Genomic DNA, 9,739 nt, shown 5'->3' on the forward strand with positions numbered 1-9,739 from the left:
TATTTGTGCTCCTGGAGAAAGTTGAATTCAGTTAAGGTCTTGCCTGCAAAGATAGTGTGAAATAGAATAGCTGTTGAGACCCTATGGATAGCCAGGTAAAGGTGTATCATTTCCCTTTGAAGGGGAAGGAAAACGGGCTGAGAAGCATTTAAAACAGACTAAGCAGAACATATTGGCCAAATCTATAATAGAAAAATATTTATCAGTTGTCGATTGGATGAAGGCAGCAAGTTCCATAGTATTAATTATGGGGGCCATAATGGGTGGTACTATAGCATTAAGATTATAGTAATCCATTGTGAAGTCCCATTTGTTCTTTCCAAGAGAAGAACAGGCCAAATTTGTCTGTGAAATGAAGAAGTAGTGGGGAACACCCCTTCTCTAAATAGGTCTTGTATAGTGGGTTTCAATCCTTGAAAGCTCTGTTTTAATTTACATTGGGCCATATTAACTAGACAAAGGTGGAGAGGATGTCCACCACATTCCATTTCTTTAAACCAGTTTGTACTTGCCAAAGACTTAATTTAATTTTGATTTATTACTTAATGGGTCAGAGTGCCCATGTCCGCTATTGGATATTTAAGGGCAATGGGTGCTATAACCATGGGGAATTTAGTCAAGGCAGCAATTATGATGGTTAAAATAAGGTATACCTGTTTGTCCTCTAATGTTCAGTAACTACCCTAAGATTATAGGAGTTACCATGATTACTGGTCAAAGTTCTCCAAGAAACAGCCAATAGGGTGTATATAATAGATATAATTTTTTTACATTTTATTTATATATTTATTTATATATGCTTAGCAGCCCAGAGAGAGTTCCTAGAGTCATGCATCAGGCAATTCTTCTTATCTTTACAGTGTCTTTCATATTTTCTGCTGTTTCCTGTGTGTCACCAGAGCTGCTTCACAACTAGCTTTCATCCAAGTCTAATCATTGCCCTCTAACAAGTTGAGCAGCAGTTATCTCCCACAGGAATGGTGGAAGAAAGCTGAAAATTGGGGCACCTGGGTGGCTCAGTCATTAAGCGTCTGCCTTCGGCTCAGGGCGTGATCCTGGAGTCCTGGGATCAAGCCCCACATCAGGCTCCTCCACTGGGAGCCTGCTTCTTCCCCTCCCTCTCCCCCTGCTTGTGTTCCCTCTCTTGCTGGCTGTCTCTCTCTCTCTCTGTGTCAAATAAGTAAATAAAATCTTTAAAAAAAAAAGCTGAAGATTGGCATCAGGTTGAAGTCTGCCCTTTGAAGTGGACTGAACAAGTCAGGAATAATCAAAGCCCAGGTCCTCATGAACCATTGCTGTCTAGCCATCTGATGGCATGAATCTGACCATTTGCTGCTTATATGCTCACAGAAAGTCTAAATCCAGAAATCACTATCTCCCATTCTTTGGGCACTTGATTGCACTACATTAATAACTGGCATTAACAGAAAAAAAAAAACAAGTTAAATTTGGTAATGATAGTGTCCTTGCTGAGAAGATCGAAAAAGATAAAAGATAAACTAAATGAAAGATCAAGGATTATGATTAGTCTCACTCTTAAAATTTTTTTTGAGGAAACACAATTCCTATTCAACCTGCTTTTTATGGGGAGAGAGACTGAGAAACCTCCTTTATCCCCAGTCATGGTATTTCTTTAAAAGAAGTCTTCCTGGATGGAATACATAAGAGTTTACCAACACATCCTAATTTATTTTCAAAATGCTACTTTCTGATTAGGGCCCCCTTCCTGTCCTTTCCTTCCATATACTACTTCCCACAGAAAACTGGCTGGTGAGTTACATAAAAGTAATAAGAAAGGAAATCTGCACACAGCTCCCTGTTTATGTTAACAAGAGTTCATACTCCACTGGGTTCCTCAACATAACTTCACTAATCCAGGAACTTCTTGCCTAAGAAGATAAAAACTGGAAATAACTCTTTTTCTTTCCAGGAACTACTACAAGACCCATCAACTCTTCAATAAAAAATGTCAAGTGGCATTTTTCAATCTCATGACTCTTTGAACCATTTGTCTTAAAATTCTTACTACATTCACTAATCCAAACCATTCTATTATGATTGTTAATCCTAACTATGCCTTCCCCTGACATTTGTAGACTGCTCTACACCAACTTCAAAATCTGAATAAAAATCTCTCCTGCCCTGCCACCTGCAAGACTCTAAGGCTCAGTCCAGGTAGTGCTCTCCCTTACAGTGTTATGCAATAAAGTCACCTTCACTTAGCAAATTGGTTGATATTTGCGAAGTACAGTGTATGAGGAGCATTGTCACTGCTGCTGTACACCATGTGATAGTGGACTGAGCATGACAGAAGCCCAGAAACATAGAAGGAAATGATTAATCAAAGCATGTATAAAAATAGTAAAATACTTAATATCCATTTCTGTCACTTTGTTCTGAGAAACATTCTTCACAAAGGGTAACCTGGGGCTGTAGGTCTCCAGAGTTTCTGGATGCATAGGAAAGAGTGGGTGAGAGGGAAAAACAGCACCACTCTTCAAGCCCCGTTTCTCGTCCTCGGGAGACCCCGTGGTTCTGAGTCTCAGTGGCAGCCTCTCGCAAACCTCAATCCACATTTCACGTGCCTCAATCAGTGCGCATGCCTGTTGCCGTGCATGTCAGTTGCTGCACATGCGCGTTGCTGTCTGCGTGCCGTGTGCAGAGCTGAGGCGGAGGCAGTCGTGTTCCTTCTGTCTTGATCCTTTCGGTCTGAGACGCCACTGGTAGGTTCACAAATTAGTCTTTCCAGGAATCTAAGTGTGAGTGACTGTAAAGTGGGTGGTATTGGGCCTCAGGCAAGTCTAGGTGGCACAATCGGTGGCCTCCAAGAAGGAAGGTTCCGGAGGTTGTCGTCCTCACAGGCGTTGTGGCCATCATGGCGCTTGTTATTGGGGGGAGCGGAGGGGAACAAGGGAGGAACGTGGGCCACGGAGGGAAAGGGTCAGATAAAGATGGGGGTGCACCTTGGGGTTATTATTCGCGGTGATTGAGTCCCAGAAGTACCTGGAACTGCCGGTAGAGCTCGGAAGCTGGATTCCTCACTAGGGCCCTGGGCAGGGAGCCAGCCAGGTGGGCAGTAAAAAAGGGTCTAGAAATGGGGAATGCTGTGGGGTTGTAACTGCATCTCTGAGACTTGTGGCGCACCGTGGAAAGTGCAAGGGAGGAACGGACCCTTTAGTCGGTATTGCAACTAAACATCTCTGCCCCTGCAGCCATATATCCTGGGACTTACTTTGTAAGTATTTTCGGGGCGCCTGGGTGGCTCAGTGGGTTAAGCGTCTGCCTTCCGCTCAGGTCCTGATTCCAGAGTCCTGGGATTGAGACCCCCATTAAGCTCTCTTCTGTGTGGGGAGCTTGCTTCTCCCTCTCCCTCTGTTGCTCCCCCTGCTTGTGCTTGGGGCGCTCTCTCTGTCAAATAAAAAAATAAAATCTTTTTTTTTTTTAAATAGAGAAAGTATTTTTGAAGTTAAAAAAAATTAAAGAAAACATTTAGCCCAGGTAGTGGTATAGCTATTCTCTTAAATACATTTTCCGAATACCAGTATTCTACTTTTAGGGTGAAATATGAGTGGGCTTGTAAAATCAAGCTCCAAAGCTAAACAAAGAAGAAATGATGAAAAGTCTTCCCAGCAAAGTGAAACTGTGGTTGTGAGTACTTTAATATTTGATGTTTTCTATTACCAGAAATTTATTTTTCTGAAAATTTTGTTGAACTACTATGGATACAGTGATAAGTTTTCTACTATGGATACAGTGATAATGGGAGGGAAACACTAATTCAGGAGAATTCCATTCTGGTGTTGCCTATGGAAATACTCCCTGAGATTTCTTTCTCATGTTTTTAAACAACAAATTGCACACATCTATCCCAGTATAATTTAAAATAGCCTCCAAAGTCCTTGTTGGTATTTCTTCTTGAGTAGTGAGTCTATGGGAACGGTAACTTCATTAAGAATAAGTTTATAGAATCTGGTTTTAAAAATGCCTTTATACTTATTTATGACTAGATATATCTATGTATTGTACGGTTCATATTGTTGGCATGTATTAACAGCAAAACTTTATTTGCACATATGTGTGCGCACATACCTAGGCCCAGCAGCCCGGTGATGAGCAACTGAAACAAAAGGAGGCACCACCTGCGAGTCAGGGTATGATACGTGATCAAGGGAATGAAGATAAAGGAGCACCTGTGGTTCAAGGTAAAGGGAAACGGAAGAAGAATGCTTAAAGGGGCAGGGGGCATATGAGGGCTACATGCATTATGACATACCAGAACAGGAGGAAGGAAAACATTAGAGATTATCAAACCTTTCCTGAAAATAGGCTGAAAATGTGAAGAGACCATACTTTGCAGCTTTGTGCAGTCCTTCACTATAGTGAATTTGCCCTTTTTCCAGAAGATTGATATTTTTTTGCTTGAAAATACAGACCTTGCCAAAGCAGAGGAAGCTGAATTTAGTTATAACTACAAAAATCGCACATTATTTCAGTAGTTTAATTTGTTTTCCTCAGAACATTGTTGTGTGACCTTTTTAGTCATTGCATCAAAAGTGTAAGTGACTTAAATAAAAGTGTAAGCAACTTTTAACAGCCTGTGCATAGTGCCAAGTCAACATATCTTATAACACCTGGAATAAGAGCCTATTTGCATAGGGATGGTAGCCTTATTTTATGAGAAAACAGCTCAGGGATCATGGTTTGCCAAAGAGCACTTCACTCATGGAGGCATAATTCATATTTCACTCCAAGGTTTATGTTCTTCTTACCATCTATGTTGTATGACAAGTGAATGAAATCTTGCCATTTGCAATGACATGGATGGAGCTAGAGTGTATTATGCTAAGCGAAATAAGTCAGTCAGAGAAAGACAAATACCGTATGATTTCACTCATGTGGAATTTAAGAAACAAAACAGATGAACATAGAAAAAAGAGAGGCAAACCAAGAAATAGACTCTTAACTATAGAGAACAAACTGTGGATTACTGGAGGGGAGCTGGGTAGGGTGGAGGGGGTGGGTTTGGGATGGGTTAAACAGATGGTGGGTCTTAAGGAGGGCATTTGTTGTGATGAGCCTGGGTGTTGTATGTAAGTGATGAATCACTACATTATACACCTGGAACTAATATTACACTGTACATTAACTAACTGGAATTTAAATATAAACTTTAAGAAAAAATAAAAACAAAAGTGAATGGTTTTGTATAAAATGCTTAATACTCAAATGTGTCTGTACTGTAAAGTAGCTAAATCCTGGCCCAGGAATAAATGCACTTCAATGGAACAAGAGAGAGGCTCCAGAAAAGTGCTCAATAAATGATAGCTACTGTTTTCTTTTATTGATAGTTTGATCTGGTAAGCTTGTTAATAGCTGGATAATTTAGAATACTGGCATATAGCTAAATATATTAGTATGATTTTTAAACTTGCTTTAAAAGATGTTTAAATACTTCAATGATTAGGAAAATCAAAAGTACCTTAAAATTATCATACAACCAAAAACTGTTTCTTGTAAATATAGTATTTTTACCAAACAGTTATAGTCATTTACATAATTCAGGCCATGGATTATTTTAGCAATTAATTGATAAGAGGTTTCCACAATATGACTGACAACAAGGCCCATTAATTTCCTTCCAACCTACTTCCTTTATTCTCATTTTAGGACAGAAATTTTGCTAATAATTTGTTGGTATTTTTGATACTTTGTTCTAAACAGGACTTACTTATGGAAAATTGCATATAGGGCCTTTGTACCTTAATATAGCTAGTTAATTTTAACAAAGTAAGTTTCAAGTTACCCCAAAAGGGGGTGTGTGTCAGTACTATAAGATTTGCCATAAGCCTAAAAATGCATTCTGGTAATCCTTCAGAAATTTACACTTTAATTGTAATTAAAATCCTATCCATGTTGTAGACTTCAGATTTCTTAGATAGCTGGTGCTCTCTACTCTTGGTACACTATGGTAATATAATGGAAATGTAGATGTAGCGTGGTTTATCTTTTTTTGTGTGTGGTTTATCTTTAGATTGTCATTTAAAATTGTTTCATAATACAGGAAAACAAGGATGTGAAGTTCATCCTTCCATCATAGTTATTATCATAGTAGCCTACAGGATTTTATTTCATATAACTGAAGGAATAAATATTTTTCCTTATTTATATGTCATATTCATTGCTTAAATTGTTAACTTTTTTTTAAGAACCTGAACCGAAAGCTGATCTCTGGGAACTGGCTGAGCTGAAGAACTGAGGGTAAGGGTAGAGATGGTCTGAATGTCAAGGGGGCAAGTTTACCAAATGTAGAGCCCATTAAAATGCCAGAAGCAGATGTATTACCCATTAAGAATGCAAAGTATGTGGTTTTAGTTTTCAGAATATTATATCATTAATAATATAGCTATAACATTATTGTTACTTTAATAAAAACGGTTGCATTTTAAATCCTTTCCCCAATGAAACCTCAAATGACTAAATAATAAAATGACAAGAGGTAGTCAAGTTTATTATTGTTCACATAATAAAGATAATTTGGCAGGTAATTTGGACCCTAAGTGCCTGACTGCCTTACTTAGAGACTATCAGATCTAGAAACAAATTGGGTCAAAACCATATTGAAATATGAAATATAAAAACATTTTCTTACTTTTGAGTATAAGTACTTTAACCAAGAGCTAATAATTTTCAGATTCTTTCATAATTTCTGCTTTTACAAATACATAATGCATTTATAGTAAATATCAGCTTGTATGAAATATACTGAGGCACTGAAGTAGGTTCTCCTACCAGCTCTAACATAATTTGTGTGATTCCAGGAGAATCCCTTAACTTCCTTTTTTTTATAATTTTTATTTTGTTATGTTAGTCACCGTACAGTACATCCCCAGTTTTCGATGTAATGTTCCATGATTCATTATTTGCATATAACACCCAGTGCACCATGCAATACATGCCCTCCTTAATACCCATCACTGGCTTATCCCAATCCCCTACCCTCCTCCCATCTGAAGCCCTCAGTTTGTTTCCCAGAGTCCACAGTCTCTCATGGTTCATTCCCCCTTCTGTTTACCCCCCCTTCATTCTTCCCTTCCTTCTCCTTTAACTTCTAAACCCGCCTTTACTCCTGTATAATTAGTGAATTCAAATCAGATATATTAAAGTAATTTTTCATGCTGATCTTTGCATTCTCTGGTTCTGTTGGATAGCATGTATAGAATACAAGGATATGCTGTTTTGCATGATTCAATTATTGTAAAATATCATCTGGGGTGAAATTTTAACATCTGAATTGAGATTTCATTGTTACTAATATAATGAGTAAATACTGCTTGATGTTTGCTTTTCTATATGGAGACCCGAATGGGTGTAAGTAGATTCTGTCACATTCTGAATTCTTCTGACTTTTAAAAAACAATTGCATTTTAAATCCTTTTTCCCAATGAAGCCTCAAATGACTACATAAGAAAATGGCAAGAGGGAGTCAAGTTTCTAGTATCTGTGGCTGATCAGGTAGAGAAAACGCATGTAGTCACTAATGCTCAAGATAGGTGTAAGATACCTGTGCTAAGCACACTCATTGTCCCCTTGTCAGTCTTCATGAGCTACTGTCCCTCATAAAAATGTGAACACTATGATAAAATTACTATAGCCATAGCAAAAGTGACATGTTTCTCCCTTGAGACATAAATTGATAAGATTTGAAGTTTTAAGTCTATAACTTTAATAATTCCTAAGTAATCAACTTATGTTTTTTACATGTGTGTTTTTCAAATCGATGACCATTAATTATAAGAGCTTCTGAATTTAAAGGACACACTTGGCATTTAGGGAGGAAATTACCTTGCATTGGCCTAAACTTTTTTAGTCTACGTTGCTGAACCCTTCCATTAGACTATTTACATAAAGAGATAGTTTTCAGACTACTTCCAGGAGCCTATTGAACATGGCTCAGTTGTACTCATAGGAAGATCATAGCCTTTAAAATGCATGCTATTACATAGATAATACATTACATGAGCATCCAATATAAAAGGTAAGAAAAAAAACCCAACAGGATAAACCTAACAAAAAGGAAAGAGGAACTTAATAAAAGGTATGAAATATTAGTAAAAGGAAAAGTAATACAACTAATAAATCAGGGAGACTTCTCTTTTAAAAAATATTAATGAAAAGTATCCACTAGTTTACATAATCTTGAAAAAAATTTAAAAAACGAAGTGTACACAATAAGGAATATGAACAAGACACTAACGAACAGTATTTTATATAATTGAAAGTAAATACATTCTTGAACTCTTAGTATTTTCAAAATATGGATGAAATGGTTGATATATTAGGAAAACTTACATATCCCAGTAGTACCTGAATATCCAAACATTGCAGATACTATGAGAAAACTTCTGAAATTTGTCAGAGTTGTCCCTCAGAAGCTCTTACTTTTAGTGAATAATAGGATATTGTGTACTTGAAAGGTGGAGAGAGTAGATCTTAAGCATTCTCACAAACACACAAAAAGTTAACTATATGCGGTGATGGATGTGTTAATTCCTTATGTTAATTTGGTAATTAGTCCACAATGTACATGTGCTAGCAAATCATCATGTACTCTTGAAATGTATACAATTATATTTGTCTGTTATTCCTCAAAAGTTTTAAAAAAGCACTTACTTTTAGAAACAAACATTTGACTTTTCTAGGTATCTTTCCCTTTCTCCATTTGTTTGCTTTTTCCCTTCCTCAATTCATTCCTTCCATTTTTGTATCATGCTGTAAGACACAGTGTATATGTGCTTCACATTTTGATGTCAGAAATGATGGTGATGACTTAAAATCAGTATGACCATGTAATTTATTATACAAACTGTCAAGTGTGAAAAAAGGCATTATTCATAATCATAGTAGGATTACAGGTGGAAATGGTGACAGTGGTTACCAATCACATAAGGGCCAAACTAGCTCAAAAAAACATTTTTCACTTCTGTTCAATAGAGCCAAAAGTAGTACTGGCCCTTCTATTCACTTAAGCAGCAAAAATGTGACATTGTTTTAGCTCTCTTATATTCAGAATGTTATTTCAAGTAGAAGCTTTTATTTTATTTCTTTCTTAAAGATTTATTTTTATTGAGAGAGAGCGAGCAAGCACACAAGCAGGGGAGGGGCAGAGGGAGAGAAAGAGGCTAGCCAACAGACTCCCTGCTGAGCTCTATATGGCCTTGATCTCATGACCCCAAGATCATGACCTGAGTTCCATTTATTTAGTGTTTTGTTTCTTGTACCTATAGAAAGAGTGATGTATTTAAAAACATTGATTAAATATATGCTTAGAAATCTATCTTATAAAACCAAAACTATAGTGTTTGTTGTATACCTTTAATGTACTATAAATAAAATTCTGCTAAATAATGTTTCCAACTGTTTTGTTTACCTTGCAGGTTAAGGGCGATCACAGGTTTAAACGAAGACAAGCTGAAACTATGCAAACTGTTCTTATGTTGGATATTTCACTGTTGAAACTCTCTCAATAAAGTTTTACAACTTTCTCCAAAGTATCGTGAAATATTTTGTTAAACTTATTTCTAAGCATTTGATGCTATTGAAAATCATATCACTTCATTTATTTATTATTTCCCTGGGAGAGAACATGTATTGAGCATCTACTTTGTAAATTTCATGTGTCATTTTTTTATTCAAGTATAATTACTATTCAGTGTTATGTTAGTTTCAGGTGTATAATATA

General features: G+C 36.9%; 1 long non-coding RNA gene across 1 annotated transcript; it reads left to right on the forward strand.

The window, feature by feature from the left end:
- The first annotated feature begins 3,563 nt into the window (after nucleotides 1–3,563).
- LOC148106959 (uncharacterized) lies at nucleotides 3,564–9,495 on the forward strand. Its single transcript, XR_015723240.1, has 4 exons — nucleotides 3,564–3,648; nucleotides 4,094–4,202; nucleotides 6,207–6,258; nucleotides 9,435–9,495. It is a non-coding gene; the product is annotated as an uncharacterized LOC148106959 (long non-coding RNA).
- The last annotated feature ends 244 nt before the right edge of the window (nucleotides 9,496–9,739 follow it).

Source organism: Ursus americanus, chromosome X, assembly GCF_024610735.1.
Source record: "Ursus americanus isolate L20-20 chromosome X, mUrsAme1.1.p, whole genome shotgun sequence".
NCBI classification, from domain to species: Eukaryota; Metazoa; Chordata; class Mammalia; order Carnivora; family Ursidae; genus Ursus; species Ursus americanus.